The 18,424-nt window shown below is 48.8% G+C and overlaps 1 long non-coding RNA gene across 1 annotated transcript; it reads left to right on the top strand.

Moving 5' to 3' along the window:
• Nucleotides 1-585: 585 nt before the first annotated feature.
• Nucleotides 586-7,487, top strand: LOC147574246 (uncharacterized). The gene is made up of 3 exons (XR_015243717.1): nucleotides 586-735; nucleotides 2,146-2,219; nucleotides 7,030-7,487. It is a non-coding gene; the product is annotated as an uncharacterized LOC147574246 (long non-coding RNA).
• Nucleotides 7,488-18,424: the final 10,937 nt, after the last annotated feature.

The raw sequence follows: 18,424 nt of genomic DNA, 5'->3' as shown, positions 1-18,424 counted from the left end.
GTCAGCCAACCACACACTGCTTCCTAAGAGTCCAGAGGCTGGGGACGTTTTAGTAGCATCCATCTTGGGGTCAACTGGATTCTTGAAGAGGGAAAATGCTCTCAACTCCTTTGTCAAAAGAGTTACAGCAACAGATGTCCTGGAGGGAGACACCCAGAACACAGAATGGGAGCGCGCCCATGCAGAACAGAGGCCTGAGCCCCCGGGGAGTTCTGACACCCAGGCCTGCACACTGAGCTCCAGGGAGAGGCCAGGAGGAAGGCCGCGTCCCGGGCCTGGAGCACGTGCTGGGAGGAAAGGCAGATTAGCGGGCTCTGGAGATCCATCCCAAACGCCCGGAACCCATTGCTGGAGCAGAGCACGGGTCTCCAGAGACATACTGAGCAGGAGATGGTGGGGGCGGGGTGGGGGCTTTGTTTTATTTTTGGATTTTGCCGAATCCAAAGAATTTGGGAAACTGTGGGAACCGTCGTGTTAAACGCAGCCTCTGCCAGGTTGGCGCAGGCCTGTTTCTAAGTAATTCAATCTGAGGCAGGGAGGAGCTGTAAGTGTGCACGCACGCACACACTCGCGCGCTCACGCACGCCCCGCCTGCAGGGGCCAGCGGCGGCAGGAGGCCCGATCTTCCCATGTTGATTCCTGAGAGAGTGGCCAAGGCACATGGGCTCGTGGCCAGGATTCATTCATCCATTCACTCCGGCATTTACTGAGCGCCTACAATGCGTCAGGCACGTGGTAAGCTCCAGGATGCGCCCCGGGAGCCCAGAGAGGGGGCCCCTCCCTTCACCAGTCCTCGCATTCCAGGGCTCCGGGGGCGATAGGACTGCAGCTTCTTCCCCCCACCCTCTCTTCCCCCGGCCTAAGCAAGTGGAGAAGGGGGTGGTGTGAGGCAGAGACTGTTAGGGAAGAAGAATAAGGGGCAAGGAGACAGGGACAGACACTGCCAGCGGCTTACCCAACAGCCACGCTTACTTCCCACTTTTGTTCTTGTTCAGGAAGTTGTCAGGGTTCCCTTGATCTTGGGGAGGGGAAGACCTTCCCCAGTCCCAGGGGATACATCATTACAGGTGGAAACCAGCCATGGTCAGCTCATTCCCCTGGGCCACAGAAGGGCCTGAGGATACAGACATGTGACCCAGTTCTGGCTTAGTAGCTGCAAGAACTCTCCTGGGGAGGACTTGCTTTCCCAAAGAAAAAACACAGAGCCCCCTCCCCCTTCTTACCAGCACGTGAATAAATGTGCCTGGAGGCGGTGTAGACACTTTGAAAACCATAAGGCAACACGTCCAGAAGCGAAGATGGCAGGACTGAGAGAAAAGGCCAGGAGTTGCCATCATGAGCCACCCCCCCACCCCCACCCCCACCCTGAGCTGGGCCACTGACCTCTGGACGCTCACTGGGCGAGACTGAAAAATACCAAAAAACCCTATTTGGTGAAGTTGGGGTTTTCTGTTGTTTTTTGGTTTTGTTGGTTTTATTTATTTACTTGTTTATTTAGTTAGCTTATTTTGAGAGAAAGAGAGAAAGCAGTGTGGGAGGGGCAGAGAGAGAGGGAAAGAGAGAGAATCCCAAGCAGTCTCCACACCGCCAGCGTGGAGGCCGATGCCGGCCCCAGCCCACCAACCATGGGGTCATGACCTGAGCCCAAGTCAGATGCCTAACCGACTGAATCATCCAGGCGCCCCGTGAAGTTGCGTTTTTTTTTTTTAATTGGGTTTCCTGTTGCTAGCAGCTCAGGCCATTCCAAAATGGTCTGAGAGGCCATGTTACTAATATCATCGTGAGAAAGCCAGGCTGTGGAGGGGAGGTGGATCCCAGTCTCAGGAACGGCCACTGGAAAGAGCCAGGAAGAAGAGCTCTTTTTTAAATAAGATCCCCGGGGCATCTGGGTGGCTCAGTTGGTTGAGCATCAGACTTCAGCTCAGGTCATGATCTCACGGTCTGTGAGTTCGAGCCCCACGTCGAGCTCTGTGCTCAGCTCAGAGCCTGGAGCCTGCTTCGGATTCTGTGTTTCTCCCCCTCTCTGCCCCTCCCCCACTCATGCTCTGTCTCTCTTGCTCTCAAAAATAAACATTAAAAAAATTTTTCAAGTAAGATCTCCTGGGCAGCCTGTGTGCATGGTGGATGACTACCTCTCCTCCCCAGGGGCTCAAACACCAAAACTCCCTTCTGAAGAGGGCTTTCTGGATCATCCCAACCCCAATTTCTTAATCTTCAACGTAAATTGGTATTCTCATGGCACTAAAGGAACCAGTAAAGACTTTCAAATCCGGTGTCTGTGTGTGTGTGTGTGTGTGTGTGTGTGTGTGTGAGAGAGAGAGAGAGAGAGAGAGAGAGGAAGAGAGAGACAGAGAAACAAAGTTCCTATGTTAAAGTTGTTGTCCCTTTACGTCTGGTAAGAGGGACATTCCTCTGCCTAAGCTTGAATCTGGCTACTCCCTAACTGTGTGCCATTAAGCTACATAACCAACGTATGCCTCACTTTTCTCATCTGTAAAGTGGGATTATTAAGATAGCCTCTACTTCATAGGGCCATTTTGAGTATTTAAATCAATTCATTTAAAACTCTTAGAACAAGCACCAAGCACATGGTAAATTCCTCAAGAAATATTAGCTAATATTTTAATACTGTGACTGATTCTGAAATGCATGTGATTCCACATTTTTAACATCTCTGTTACATCTGCATGAAATCACGATGTGTCTTTCAGAGGATGGTGTGTCATAAGTGATTTGAAGCATTTTTTATTTCTCGATGATACACTGACTAATCTTTCTTTTACAATCTGCAACACCTCAGATGCAATTAAATGTGAAATTATCATTGTCTTTGGAGCAGATCTCCTTGTAAAAAGGACGGCTTGCACAGTCCCACTGGCGTAAAGATATGTAAAGCAAGCAGGCACTTCATTGTCACAGAGGTGGGAGTTTTGGAGGCTTGTCCCAGGCCACCCGCCCAATATCCTTTGTGCGACTCAAGTCTTCTGGTGAAGGGATGGGCAGATCTACGCAGGGCAGATCTACGCATCTATCCAGATGGAGATTGGTGGGGCTTTTTGGACTCAAAGTTATGCAAACCTCTGAAGCACTGAGATGGTACGATGAGGTCATCTAAACAGAAAAGACATGGAGGGCCGACCAAGAAGGAGTTCTCCAATGGGACAGCAGGGTCGTGACCACAGCGAGAGTGAGAGCTGACCCTGACAAGGGAAGACAAGTTTCTCCAGCCCCTCATTTGGCACAGGTGGATTTAGGGAGGCCCGGGCCTTCGCCACCTCTGGGAGGTGCACCTGCACCCCAGAGATCCCCAGTGGGGCTGGGGCTGATGCAAGTAAGCATTTCAGGAATCACAGCTTATTGTGGGAAGGTAGACACAGGAAAGAGAGAAGGCCATCCCTCCAATGGAGACGCAGGGGCTACAGTCAGTTTCGATTCAAATAACAATAGAAGCAGGGCCTTCTTTTTGGCTCAAGCAGGTGACGCAAATCCTAGGAGAAAAATTATTAGTAATTATATATGACATGATTACTAGCAGCAGCCAACAGGCATCAAGTGCCTCCTACATGTGAAGCGCTGGACTGTGCACCATGGATACATGGTGGCGCTTACACAGCTGGGAGGTGGCAGCAATGACTCATTTGACAGGCAAGGGAATGAGACTAGAGAGGTCAGTTAACTTTTCTACAGTCACAGAGCTGGCACGCAGCAGAGTTCAGGTTCAAAGTCAACTTGTCTGACTCCAGAGCCTGGGTTAACCACCATTCATGGTAGGAAGTGGAGTTGTTTCTTCTAATGGCAGTGTTCCAGTTGGTTCCTAACTGCAAGGTCTGGATGGGCGTGCCTTCTCTCTCTGCCAGCAGGAACCCCATCACTGCTCTTTAGCTCAGTACACCTGATCAAGGGCTCACGTGGACCGTGGGATCTGCCTCCATGGCCCCTCCCAGATGGTCCCCCCTCACAGCTTTTTCGTCAGCTCAGACTGCTTCACTGTTCTTGGACACCATAGTATTTCCACCTTGGTCCAAGACCAAGGTGTCCACAGGGTTATTTCTGGTGAGGACTCTCTTCCTGGTTTGCAGAGGCTGCCTTCTCATTGTTTTCTCACATGATAATGAGGGAGGGAGAGAGAGAAAGAGAGAGAGAGAGAAAGCTTTCTCTACTTACAAGGTCAGATTACATACACTATCTTATAGTCCAGTACAATGGACATGATTATCCCCTAGTACAGATGAGGAAACTGAGGCTCAGAGATAAGGTACCTGACTCAAGCTCACAGAGTTAGATGGTGGGCGGAGCCAGAGTTTAAACCCAAGCTCGGACCCAAGTCCATGCTTCTTAGGGTTCACTATGCTCTGTTGGCACCCCAGTGGGGCCCAAGTGGCAGTGCCTCCATGATGATGAGCCAAGGTTTAGAGCCAAATCAAGGTCCTGGTCTCAGGAGCAGCCCTGAGGACCAAGGGGCTGTCGGGAGGGACAGAATGCAGAAAGGAAAGAGAGAAAGGAGACAAATCTTGATGACTTCCCACCATTGTCACTGTCTCACTTGGGGAGTTCCAGTTGTGTCCTTTTTACCTAGGGCGCCAGGGCCATTTTTTTCCCCCCTTTACCTTCAAGCTTCATCTACAGGTAGACTAGCCTTGCAGACAAGTACCGACCCTGCCAGCCCACCCTCCCCTTGGGCTGTGGAGGAAATGAACTTGTTGCTCCAGAGTCCTCACCCGGTGGAATCACCGTGCAGCCCGGAGGCACTGGGCTGAGGGTCAGGCTGATAACGCTGTTGTCTGGAGCCCTGAGCGAGGCAAAAAAGAAGCCAGCCTACAGGAGAAAGGTGAAGGCGCTGGCCCTGGCCCAAGAATGACGGAGGCCCCTGGCTCCTGCTGCCCCGTCTCTGTTTCCCTGGCTGAGGAACAATAAGGAGGCGCTGTCAGGAAGTGACATTAAAACGCCATTCCCCTTATACCTCCTTCAGCCCCTGGCAAGAGGAGGTTCCCGGAGGGAATATTTTTAGTTTGACAAATGAAAGCCTGGGACCGAGGACAGGAGGGATTAAGGGAGCTCTTCTCTGACACTCCTGGAGACGGGGAGATGATGAGTCAGATACAGAGGGCTTAGGCACGACTTCTCAAGACATTCCTCAAGCATGAGCACAAGCCGGCAGCTTGAATTCCTCCTGCCGGCAGCCAGCCTGCACTCAGGGAGGAGGGGCTGCCGGGGAGCAGAGCCTCTCCTCCCGCTTCCCTTCCCCGGGCACATTGTTGGACAGCAGCTTCGGAGATCAAAGCCGCCGCCCGTGCTGCTTTCCGGAATCGGGAGTCAGGAGACCTGGATTCGAATCCAGGCTTCCCCACTGGCTGGCTAGGATGGGGGGGGGGGGGGTGGGGAATGTCCTCATTTCTCCTTCTATGCCTCAGTTTCCTCGTCTGCAAATCGGAAGTGTTGTAATGCCTCAGAATGATTATTCTAAGGCAGGACCTTTGAAAACAAGCACTGAGAATGTATGGTGCTGGAGAGACCTGGTTTTCCTGTATTACTCCTAGCAACCCATATGCAGATGCAATCGAAACCTCCCAGCGTCAAACAGACCAACCACTCATCAAGTGCTGTGCTTCCTAAGCCAGCCTTGTGCTAACTAACTCTCCCTTGTTTAACCTTCTTGACACTCCCAGGGGCAGAGCTCATCACCTGCGTTTTTTGTTTTTTTTTTTTAATTTTTTTTTTCAACGTTTTTATTTATTTTTGGGACAGAGAGAGACAGAGCATGAACGGGGGAGGGGCAGAGAGAGAGGGAGACACAGAATCGGAAACAGGCTCCAGGCTCCGAGCCACCAGCCCAGAGCCCGACGCGGGGCTCGAACTCACGGACCGCGAGATCGTGACCTAGCTGAAGTCGGACGCTTAACCGACTGCGCCACCCAGGCGCCCCATCACCTGCGTTTTATAGATAAGGAAACTGAGGCTCAGAAAGGTGGTGTGGCTTCCTAAGGTCACAGAGCTAACCAGGGGTAGATTGGCATTAGAATCGGACACTCCTGGACTCTGCAGCCCAAGTCCCAAATCCCTGCTCCAGTGACACCCTGGCTGGGCCTGTATCTGGCGGAAGAACATGTCTTATCAGAAGCCACAAGTGACGGTAAGATCAAGGCAGTGCTCCAGGCCAGGCGCCAATCAGGGAGCCAGAAGGGAGGAACAGGCTGCCAGCAGGAGGAGAAGGGCCAGAGGAGACAGAGACTGGAGTCCAGAGCTGGGGCTCAGACGCCAAGCACAGGTTGGAGGAGCAGAGCAGCCACCAGGCTAGAGCCCGGGCCCCTGGCATCTGTCCACAGTGGTCTCCAAAGCACTGGTGGTCATGCGCTGGGAGGTCAGGTGCACTGAAAAGTCAGAATCTGCTCATTTAGTTGGAAAAGGGAATGAGGCCGCCGATGGTCGGTAGAGAGGCATATTTCTCACTTTCCAAACAGCTGGCTTGGGTGGGTGCTCCCGGGACTCAGCGCCCAGTCACTAAGTGAATTCCACCCGAGGTATGGAGAGCCATGATGAGCAACCCACCGGCAGGCCCACGTTGCCCATGCACTTGAATTTCATTGGCCCACGATGGAATTTCAGGATGAATAGCAAAAGGCCATCATCGATGAGTGCTGCTTCTCAAAAATGCCAAGAGTGATCATTCCATTGCTAAAATCAGTATTTTTTCACTTATTAGCATCTTCCTTTTAAGTAGGTGATCTAAGTCCTGAGAATTCACTGTTTATCCTCTCATGGACTATAATAGGGCTATTTTTTAATGTTTTTTTTTATCTTAGAGAGAGAGAGAGAGAGAGAGACAGAGCATGAGCGGGGGAGGGGCAGAGAGAGAAGGAGACACAGAATCTGAAGCAGGCTCCAGGCTCTGAACTGTCAGCCCAGAGCCCCACGCAGAGAGGCCCAACCAACTGAGCCACCCACGCTCCCCTGAGAGCTATTTTCTTTAAAACAGAAAACACAAGGTGGCCCATAAGTTTGGGTATTTGTTTTTCTCTAATGTGCCCTCAGGAATCAAGGAAAGAGAGAATGAGGAAGGAACAACAGAGAGAGAGAGGCCACCGCTCACACCGCAAACTCACAGGCAGGATTCCGCACTGCCAGTGACACCACGCCAAGGTTCAAGAGACTTCTAGCGGCACCTCTCTTGGCGCCCTGACTGATACACCAGGCAATCAACCATGTCTCCATTTTTGCATTAACCACTGAAAATGCTCAGAACTGATTTTGCATCTTTCCTACGAGCCACAGGACCTTTGGCCAAGTCACTTAAACTCCATGAGCCTAAATCTCCGGGTGGGGTTAATTACCACCTGTCTCTTAGGGTAGCTGTGGAAATAAAATGAAAGATTATGATATAATTTATTAAGCATATATATTAATTATTGAGTACCTATTATGTGCCCGGCACATGCCTTATTTATTTATTTATTTATTTATTTAATATGTTTATAAATATTTTATATATACTTCATATATACTTAAGTATTTATATCATTCCATATATATTTTTTATATTTATGTATTTTTATATATAACATCTCTGTGTGTGTGTGAGAGTTGTTTGTGGGAAGGAGTTGTAATTCACCTCAATATCATGGAGCAGAGCAGGTAAAAAAATAATAATAATAACGAAACGAAGACTTAATTTACTCTTCCTGGACTCCACAACAACGCTGGTGTGTGTTTCAGGCAAACTTCGTTGGCTGCAAGATCATAAAATCTCTTAAACGCTAGGATTGCAAGGGGTGGGTGTAGGAGAAGTGGGTGCTGGAAGGACGTCCGTGGGGACAGAGGGGTCTAATTGAGGGGCGAGGATGGGCTTCACAGGACTGGGGAGGAGAAACCATCCAGCAGTACATCCATCAGTACAAAGCCAGACTCCTTGCCAGAACTGTGGCTTTGTCCTCCTTAGAGAGCCCTGTCCAGCTCTCACAGGGGTGGGTAGTCCCATCGGCACAAGCTGTTCTCCAGCTCCCAGCTGGCCTGCCCTCTCCTTCCATTCTGTGTGCCTCTTCGCCTTCCAGTGGCCTCTGTGCACTTTGCCACCTTCTCTGTATGTCACAGGCTGACAGCTTCAACCTCCTGTCCCAGCTGCCTCATTGTCTCACTATTTCCAAGGTCAAATTCCCCAAGGAGGAAATCCGACTGAGCCAACTCCTCCACTTTCTCCAAGATGGACTCTGATTCCATCGATTTCCACCTCTGGTAGATCCCGTGGGGCTGAAGGCTTGGGATAGGGGACAGGGCACAAAACACATCAGCCACTTACTTGGCTGCCCCTTGAGCAGAGACATGGTTGTCATGTCATGGCTGGACACTCGGACACTTTCCAGTTAACTTCTTCCTGTGGCCTCAGACTATAATTACTCTTTGCCCACAGTTTCTAGAGTTAGGAAGACTGGGATCTGAATCCCAGCCCTACCACAAACCAGCTGCTCTGTTTTGAATAAGGATCCTCTCAGACCCCTGGATTCTTGTTCTATAAAAGGTGATCCTAATAGTACCCACTTCATTGGGTTGTGATGCCACACAAATAGGATAATTAGGACAGAGCCTGAAACATAGTAAACCCTTAGCACCTGCAAGTTGTTCTTGCTACTGCTGCTATTACTATTCAGAGTTGGATGGAACTGGCTCATATCTCATTTCTTTCCCTCGAGAAAGCTTCTTTCCTCTCCTAGCCTCAATTTCTCCATCTACATCACAGGGCATCTAAGCCCTGCCTCACAGGGCTGGTGCAAGGAGTCAATATGTCAGAAATGTAGACATCTCAAGCAGTACTTGGTAGACACTAGATATTGTTCCCTTTCTCTCCCTCATTCTTTGGGTGGGTGTTCCTTGAATGTTTTCCCAAGAAGCCAGTGTCCTCCCTATATCATACCTCTAGAAGCATCCCATAAAGGCTTAACCCTTAAGGCCTAGATCCAACCAGTGGCTAAAAACTCATCCTCAAGACTCCATAACACAATAGAGCAGACCAGAATCATGGAGGCCAACTGGTTTCATAATGTACGGATGGAGACACTGAGGCCCAAAGACAAGAGGTGATAGGCCCATGTGAAAGAGCGACCAACCCAGAAGGAAGACTCTGCCTTTCCTGTCCAGTGCTTATGCCACATTTCATTTGCCCTCAGTAGATATTTCTATGTGGGGTTCCCTTTTTTGCTAGTCATCAAGCATGTCTGTGCACCCAGAACCATCTCTGTGAAGGATTAAAGGCAAGAGCTTTGAGACAAGCTGGAAGGGGAAGAGACAACACCGTGGACCCCGCAGGAGGGTGGCAACAGCAGACCCACAGCATGGCCCCTGGCAGAGCGAGGCTCTGGCTTATTAGCCATAACAAGAGTGACTTGGGGGGTGGGGGGGCAGGGGTTATTAGGGAAGGGAGCCTCCGAGCCATGACCTCATGAGAATGGCGGGCGTCTGGGGGCCTTGAAAGTGAAAGGGGATTAGGCCAGTGCTCTAGGGCTGGGCCATCCAACCCCAAGGGCCCAAAAGCAGACCACCTGCCCTGCCTGAGAAATGTTTGCCAAAGCACCAACATGAGAAATGAATTTTAAAGTTTGACATTATTGAAAACAATCAGCTCTGATTTCAAAGGCTGGCGAGCTTGCCTCTGCGCAGGCACCCGCCCAGGCCCGGCCCACCCCACCACGACAACTAAGCCATGACATCAGAGCCTGCCCCAGGGAGAAAGTCCGGTGAATTAACACTATCTACAGAGAAGGAGGATGGAGTTACAACCTCATGAATTGAGGGAGAGTTCGGGAATCCTTCCTGGCTTAGCTCACACTGCCGATTGCTTGTCAAAATGCACATGCCCAGAATTGCCAGATCATGACAGCAGATCTCTTGCCTCCTGAATCAGTGTGGGATCCTGAGCTCCAGAAATGAGGCTGATGGCTCCCAGGGGAAGACAGGTACATCCCCAGCCACCACCACCACCCTCTGTACCCCTATCTCTGTCTCTGTGTCTCCCACTACCCTGCTATTCCGGTTGAGGCTGTATCACCTCTGAATTGTATTAAGACATTGGTGCAGGGGCGCCTGGGTGGCCCAGTCAGTTAAGCATCTGACTTTGGCTCAGGTCATGATCTCACAGTCTGTGAGTTTGGGGTCCGTGAGTTCAAGCCCTGCATCGGGCTCTGTGCTGACAGCTCAGAGCTTGGAGCCTGCTTCCGATTCTATGTCTCCTTCCCTCTCTGCCCCTGCCCCGCTCTTACTCTGTCTCTCTCTCTCTCAAAAGTAAATAAACATTAAAAAAAAAAAAAAAGATACTGTTGCAGCCTCTGGCCTCTCTTCCTCTGTTACAGAGGTCCCCCAACCTGAGCTGAACAATTGGATTCTGCCTGAGTCCCATCCCATCTTATTTACTTGACCAGGAGCAGAACCTTGACACTGGTGCTTTTCTTTTCTTTTCTTTTCTTTGTTTTATTTATTTGTTTTGAGAGAGAGAGAGAGAGAGAGAGAGAGCATGCACAGCAGGGGGCGGGCAGAGAGAAGGAGAGACAAAGTCCCAATCAGGCTCCGCACCATCAGCGCAGAGCCCAAGGACAGGCTCAAACCCACAAACTGTGAGATCACAACCTGAGCCAAGATCAAGAGCCTGACACTTAACCAACCACACCACCCAGGCGCCCCAACATTGGTGCTTTTTAAAGCAACCCCCCACCACCACAAAAGAGCGGCAGGGATGGAGATCTGGCTGCTGCAAGCTGTCCTCTACAGCACAGCACAGCTGCCTTCTCCCAACCCCAGATCTGCTGCCCCCTCCAAGAGGAGGGTCCAGCCCCTTACCTCAGGGTACCCTCCACCGATGACCCTGCACTCTCTGCCCGGCCCGTCCTCCTGCACTCCTTTCTCACACACCCCGCATTGGCCCAGATCTTTCCCGCTCTAGTCTAACCACCCCTTTCCACTTTCTGGCTCCAACTCTTCCCTCTGCCTGCAACGCCCACGCACCTCCCACCCGTGCCTGGAAATTGTTTCCTTTTTTTTATTTAAAACAATTTTTTTAATGTTTATTTATTTTTGAGAGAGACTCAGTGTGAGTGGAGGAGGGGCAGAGAAGGGGAGGAGACACAGAATCCGAAGCAGGCTCCAGGCTCCGAGCTGTCAGCCCAGAGCCTGACGCGGGGCTCAAACCCACGAACCGCGAGATCGTGACCTGAGCCAAAGTCGGACGTTTAACTGACTGAGCCACCCAGGCGCCCCTGGAAATGTTTTCCCTAACCTTCAAAGCCCAACATCAATGTCCCCCCTCCTCAGAAGACATCCCTCATGCCCCACACCCTCTTAATTGCCTGCTGCTGAGAATGGAAGCCCATGCCTCACTAGCACTAACCATGGGGCAGGCGCCATACATCAGTTTTACGAATCCCAATCCATTCCATCCTACCCCCACCCTTCAAGGTAGATATTATTATTATCCACATTTCACAGATGTGAAAACAGAGGCAGGGAGATGTAAAGTCACTTAGCCAAGATCACACAGCCTGTGACAAGGAGGGACTCGACCCAGTTTCTCTGGTTCCTATGCCAGCAATTGCCACTCAGAGCTTCCTATTTGTAAGCCTGCGTCAACCCACTTGACACTGTCCTCCTTGAGTGCAGGAATTGGGTCTTATTATTATAAATATTGTAGTATTTTAAGGTTTATTGTTAATTATTACTAGCATTGACAGAAACAATAACAGTAGCTCTCATGTATGGAATATTCTCTCTCTGGCCCAAGCTTTCTATACATTATCTTCTCCCAAACTCAGCAATCGTATTGAAACGCATATATTCTTGACTTCAGAGAGAAATCATCTGATTTAGCCACAAAGGCTCTGTGAGGTTAAAGTCCAGGGTCACCCCTTCTGCCCTTGCCCTTGATCTCCTCCCCTTACCTGGTACATAGCCAAGAAACAAAGTCAGGACTTAGTGATCTGGTGAGTTCAACTGAATGTGTCCTTCGTGTCCCTCTACATTTGAGTTCTAAGACCACAACTTAACTACTGATGACCGACAGCTATTTCATCACTACTATGTGCCAGAGGCTCCAGAGATATCAATTCATTTATTCCCTAAGCCCCAAGAGGCAGGAGGGTTTTTACACGCCTCGTGGGAGACTCAGAGAGGTTGTGTGACCTGCGCCAGGTCACAGGGTTGCCCAGGAGCGAGGCCAGGGTGGGGAGCCGAGGCTGGATCAAAGCGCCGTTCTCCCAAATCATCTTCTTGCCCGTATCTTGGGAACAGCGGCCCCAGAGGGACGAGGTGTGGGATGTCCTGCACCAAACAAAATTTCCTCGGACATTTCAGCGGCCTCCTCCCTCTCTGCAGGACCGGAGTGACGCTGGGGCAGATGAGGAGGCCTGCCGTCCAGTTGCTCCCAGTGACATCATACTTCTCCTCCCGGGCCCCTGCGCAGGCCCCTGTGCATTCCTCCTGACGTCACCCAGCTGTGCTCCCTCATATCCCCAAGGAGGAGGCTCTGTCACAGGAAGGGGGAGGGATGGGCGGGGGGTGCCGAGGGATGACACGGAGACAGGCCGCCTCCCGGGCGCCTCAAGGAATGCATGCGTTGCCAGGATGGACCCACCGCCAAACTTGGGAGGTTCCCCGAGCAGGGTCACTTCTCGATGACCAGAAAGTGGACACCGAGACCTGAAATGCCCAGGCCAGAGATGAAAAGTAATCCAACTGAATAAATAAATCACCAAAGAGAGCAGCAACCACCGTCTGCCAAGAAATTTAATCCTAAATGTGGAGAGAGTTGGTAGGGGGTGGGGGTGGGGGACAGGGAGGACTGAGGTTCTGAAAAGATTTAATTGGTGATAGAGCCCTAAGAATATGTAAATAGTCTCTTGGTTTCTGTCTTAAAAGGAGAAACAGATGCCAAGGACTCCAAGCTGAGTTTTCATATGAAAATCGCTAAGACCCGAGAACGCCATTTAAAATGTATATAATTCGATTGTTATCTCCTATGGGGGGAGGGCTGCCTGTTTGAGGTTTTCATTTACACCAGCCACCCCCCCCCCACTGTAAAATTCATTTTCTGTATCCCCTTCCCTTCCCCTCCTCTAAAGCCTGATGGTTAGTCGGCCAAGATAGATGAGAGAGAACTGGGGAGTTCCGTGGGGAGCGGGGGGCGAGGGGGGGGGGTCTGCTGTCTTAGAGTCTTGAAAGCCTGTGGCTAAACCTTTAACTCAAAGATTATCTAAATAAGGTTAACCATTTCCAAGTCCAGGCTCTGCTCAGACCCGTCCAGTGACAAGGAATTGGTTCCCTGTTTCTCCTTAGGCAGCCAATCCGATTAGTTTGGACAATGCTGAATGTTCCCCCATATGCTGAACTAAATTTTGTCTTTGTGGAGCTTTTCATTCTGTGCTCCTTGGCACTTGACAAAACACAACAGGGCTCTAGCAAGCCCTTTCAGAAGGACTCTAGGATTGCAGATATTTGGGACCCTTAAAAATAAAAGGAAACTGGGAAGCGTAATGGAAGGAGTTTGGGGTGAGATGTCAGAACACTTGTGTTCTAGGCGTGCTTTTACTCCCTGACTTTCAGAGCCTCAGTTTCCTCATCTGGTCATTTACTAAAGCACCCAAATGAGAAAAAGGGAGCATGTATTTTGAAGGTAAAACAATCCTATAAAAGTGAGTTACAGTCACCGGCACCTGGGTGGCTCAGTCGGTTGAACGTCCAACTTTGGCTCAGGTCCTGATCTCGTGGTTTGTGACTTCTAGCCCCACATTGGGCTCTGTGCTGACAGCTCAGAGCCTGGAGTCTGTTTCAGATTCTGTGTCTCCCTCTCTCTCTGCCCCTCCCCCATTCACCCTCTCTTTGTCTCTCAAAAATAAATAAACATTTTTAAAAAATTTTAATAAAAAAAAGTGAGTTACAATTAACGTCAAATGAAGCCATAGAAGGGAAGGGGTTGGGATGTTTTCCTCCGTCTGCAAACTGAGGGGGCTGAGCTGTGATCTCCAAAGTCCCTCCACGCTCCCCTGGGCACGTAGTCTCACAAGAGCGGGAGCAGAACCGGGCTGGAGTTTTTCCAGTCCTGCAAAGTTGACACTCACAGGCCATTTGTCTCTTACCCAGGTGGCTCATGTGAGTGGATTTATTTCCAGAAGAACAGGGAAAGAGGAGTAGAGGGGCAGGAGGAAGTGAGGAAGCGGGGGGTCTTCCCATGTGTTTAACCATTCCACAAACATGATCGGGCTCCCGGTGCCCGTAGCACATCGGACAAAGTGCTGTGCAGTGGAATTCACCGATGGCCCACACAAGATGGTTTGGCGTGGCGTGGGTGGGCTAAATAAGGCCCTCCCACCCCCCGGAGATGTCCATGTTCTAATTCCCAGAACCTATGAATGCTGTACCTTACATGGCAAAGGAGACTTTGTAGATGGGATTACGTTTCATAACCAGTTGTCCTGGATTTTCCTGGCAGGCCCAATGTAACCACAAAGGTCCTTATGAGAGGGAGGCAGGTGGGTCAGAGTCAGGGGTTGGAGTGATGTGGGGCGATGAGACAAAGAACGTGGGCAGCCTCTAGAAGCTGAAAAACGCAAGGAAACAGATTCTCCCTTAGAGCCTCCAGAAGAAACATAGCCCTGTTTCACTCCATTTTGGACTTTTGACCTCCATAACCGTAAGGGAATAAATCTGCGTTGTCTTAAGCTACTAAATTTGTGGCTACTAAAGCAATAGGAAACTAATGTACACAGAGGAAACTTTCTATGTCAATTCTTGTATAATTATTTTCACCTGTATTAGAATACATGGACCATGTGAAATACACACATACCACGCATGGTATAAGCACGTAGAAACTAAATTCAATCCACCTCAGGGTCTTTGCACTTGTCCCCTCTGCCAGGGGTGCCCTCCCCCTAGATCTTCACATAGTTCCCTCCTTCTCACCTCTGTTGCCTCTTCTCAAGCTGCATTTCCTCAGAGGCTCCTTCTCTGGCCACCCTTTCTAATGTAGTGTCATGCATCCGCCCATCTATCCAGTCGCTCTCAAATGGCAGACTGCAAATCCAACCTCAGTCTTCAGTGGCTCATAGACAGCATAGGTAAAAATAAAATGGAAAAGAAGAAAAAATACCACAGCACATCACATGTCAAAAAGGCAAGTATCATTTCTTGACATTTTTGTGCTGGTCTGTGTGGGTTTGTAATGTGTGCCGGATTCACTGTAAAATCATTTCCTCACCATGGATCAAAAATTTTTACCTAATACATCACCATGCCAATTCCCTTCAGAGCTGTTATCAGCATCTGAAATTCTCTTGCCTATGTATTTATTCTCCAGCTTCTCCAGTGGATGTCTTCTCCATAAGGTAGAGACCTTGCCTATTCTTTGCTATTTCCCCAGCATCTAGAAGAGCCAGCCACCCTGTAGGCATTCAGCCAAGACTTGTTGAAGGAGTTGAGTCCATGATTTCATAAATATTACTGTTTAGGACAGGAGTCACTTTTATGAAAGTAAAGTTAATTTCAAGGCTCATTTTCAGCAAATAGGAATACAAGTGGTACCCACTGAGGCAAAAGTCATGCAAATGATAAATATGAGTATGCAAAATGAAAGACTTATTCCCTGCTCCTGAGGGGCCTCCAAGCTAGCTGGGGTGACGAGCTGCAGGAGGGCCAAGGAACAGATGAATCTTGTCCTGGAATGTTGGAGATCACGTCCACCTCCTTGCGATTCACCCTCAGAATGCCACAGCCCAGGCCACAGAGCGTGTGCTGCACAAGCTAAGGGGGAGCCCCAGGCCACCCTCCCAGGGCCGTCTTCTCCCCCCTTTCAGCCTGAATCAAGGCTCTGGGCACGCTGACCTCCTGGTCTGTCCTTCCAGTCCAACCACCCTAGGGCCCAAGAGTCCAAAAATCCTGGATGAGAGCCTTCATTCCAACTCTGGCCCCACCATCCTCATCCCCTCCCCCCATCACTGGATTTCTCACTCTTCTGCAAAACGCTATCCAGGAATTCGGAGGCAGCACCATGCAATGGCAAGACACCCAGCTGGGGAATCAGACCTAACTGGCTTCCAATAGACCTGTGTCCATAGATTAACGACTAAAATCACGAGCAAGTTTCTTAACCTCTCTGAACTTCACTTTTCTTATCTGTAAAATGTGAAAATAAAGTAACTCTGTAAAGTGCCTGAAGAGTGTATGTTCTCAGAAAATGTGGATCCCCTTCCTTTCTCTCCCAAGGGATTAATACATCATTGTTATTATGGTTTAACCTTTAACAAATGCCCACAAAATGTGGGTACTGTTCAGATGCCATCAGTTACAAGCTGCCAGGAGGTCCCGCCCTCAAGTGTCTGCTCCAAGTTGTCCAGAGTGGGCGTCTTTGCAAGAGGGCTTCATCCATCCACTGAGGCAGAGCATCCTCATTCCAGGGTGGTGAGACACCAAGGTAAGTAAGTGCCAGAGGATGGAGAAGGTGCTAGGGAATGACCCCTTCCAGCACCCAGGGTCTCCTTCCCCATTGCTTCTCCACTACGTTGTAGTCCAGTCAGGGGCTCATGATGAATTTCATGGGCCCCTTCCTCCACCAAACAAATATTAAAAGTCACATTTTTGACACAAACAAATGGGTAGACATTCCATGCTCATGGACTGGAAGAACAAATATTGTTAAAATGTTGACACTACCCAAAGCAAGCTACACATTTAATGCAATCCCTATCAAAATACCAACAGCATTGTTCACAGAGCTAGAACAAATAATCCTAAAATTTGTATGGAACCACAGAAGACCCCAAAGAGCCAAAACAGTCTTGAAAAAGAAAAACAAAGCTGGAGGAACCACAATTCCAGATTTCAAGGTATACTACAAAGCTGTAGAAATCAAAACAGTATGGTAGGGGCACAAAAGTAGGCACCTAGATCAGTGGAACAGGATAGGAAGCCCAGAAACAAACCCATGATTATATGGTCAATTAATTTTTGATAAAAGAGGCAAGAATACGCAATGGGAAAAAGACAATCTCTTCAACAAATGGCGTGGGAAAACTGGACAGCTACATGCTAAAGAATGAAACTGGACCACTTTCTTATACCATACACAAAAATAAACTCAAAATGGATTAAAAACCAAAGTGTGGGACCTGAAAACATAAAAATCCTAGGAGAAAGCACAGGCAGTAAATTCTCTGACATCAGCTATAGCAATATTCTTCTAAATATGTCTCCCGAGGCAAGGGAAATAAAAACAAAAATAAACTATCAGGACTAAATCAAAATAAAAATCTTCTGCACACCAAAGGAACCAAGCAACAAAAGTCAAAGACACCCTACAGAATGGGAGAAGATGTTTGCAAATGATGTATTTGATAAAGAGTTAGTATCCAAGATATATAAATAACACATACAACTTACCCAAAAAATGAATAATTCAGTTAAAAATGGGCAGAAGAGGGGCACCTGCGTAGCTCAGTCCATTGAGCATCTGACCAGCTCAGGTCACCATCTCATGGTTTGTGAGTCCGAGCCCCACAACTGGCTCTTGCTGTGAGCACAGAGCCCGCTTCAGATCCTCTGTCACCCTCTCTGTCTGCCCCTCTCCTGTTCTCTCTCTCTCTCTCTCTCTCTCAAAAATAAACAAACATTAAAAAATAAAAGAATGAAATCTTACAATTTGCAATAATGTGGATGGAGCTAGAGAGTATAATACTAAGCAAAATAAGTCAGAGAAAGACAAATATCACATGATTTCACTCATATACGGAGTTTAAGAAACAAAACCAACAAAAAAGGAAAAAGAAGAGAGAGAGAGAGACACACCTTGAAACAGACTCTTAACTATAGAGAACAAACTGATGGTTACCATGGTGGGGGGAAGGTTGTTGGGTGAACTAGGTGATAGGGATTAAGGCGTGCGCTTGTCGTGAAGAGCACTGGGTAACGTTTGGAATTGTGGAATCACTACGTTGTACACCTGAAACGAATATAATATTGTGTATTACTTACACTGGAACTAAAATTTTAAAACTTTTAAAAATTAAAATAAAATAAAATTTTAAGCCATATTTTACCACTCCATTGGTATAGAGACTAATCCATGAAAATTCCATAATAAAATACTTTCTTCAAGTCAAAACTTCCTTTTTCCTGATTTTAAAAGAAATTAAAACATGTCCGAGGGCTTCTAAAGTATTATATGCCCTGTGCCCACCATGCCAAAGGATAAATCTGTCTTGATTGTTCACCTGTAATGACGGGAAACCACTGCCTCCACAGGAGGCCCAACCCACCTCAGTTAACTCTGACTCACCAGAAGATTCTTACTTATAATCAGTGGAAACTTGTGTACCTTAAATTTCCACTCTCCTTAGCCCCAACCTTGCTATTGGAGCTGCAGAGACAAGGGAACTCCTGCTTTCCCCGTCAGAGGATGGCC

This window comes from Puma concolor, chromosome E1, assembly GCF_028749965.1.
Source record: "Puma concolor isolate L17-30 chromosome E1, mPumCon1.1.hap2, whole genome shotgun sequence".
Classification (NCBI taxonomy): Eukaryota; Metazoa; Chordata; class Mammalia; order Carnivora; family Felidae; genus Puma; species Puma concolor.
Note: the sequence above shows the minus strand (reverse complement) of the source record. Positions and strands in the feature narration are given on the sequence as shown.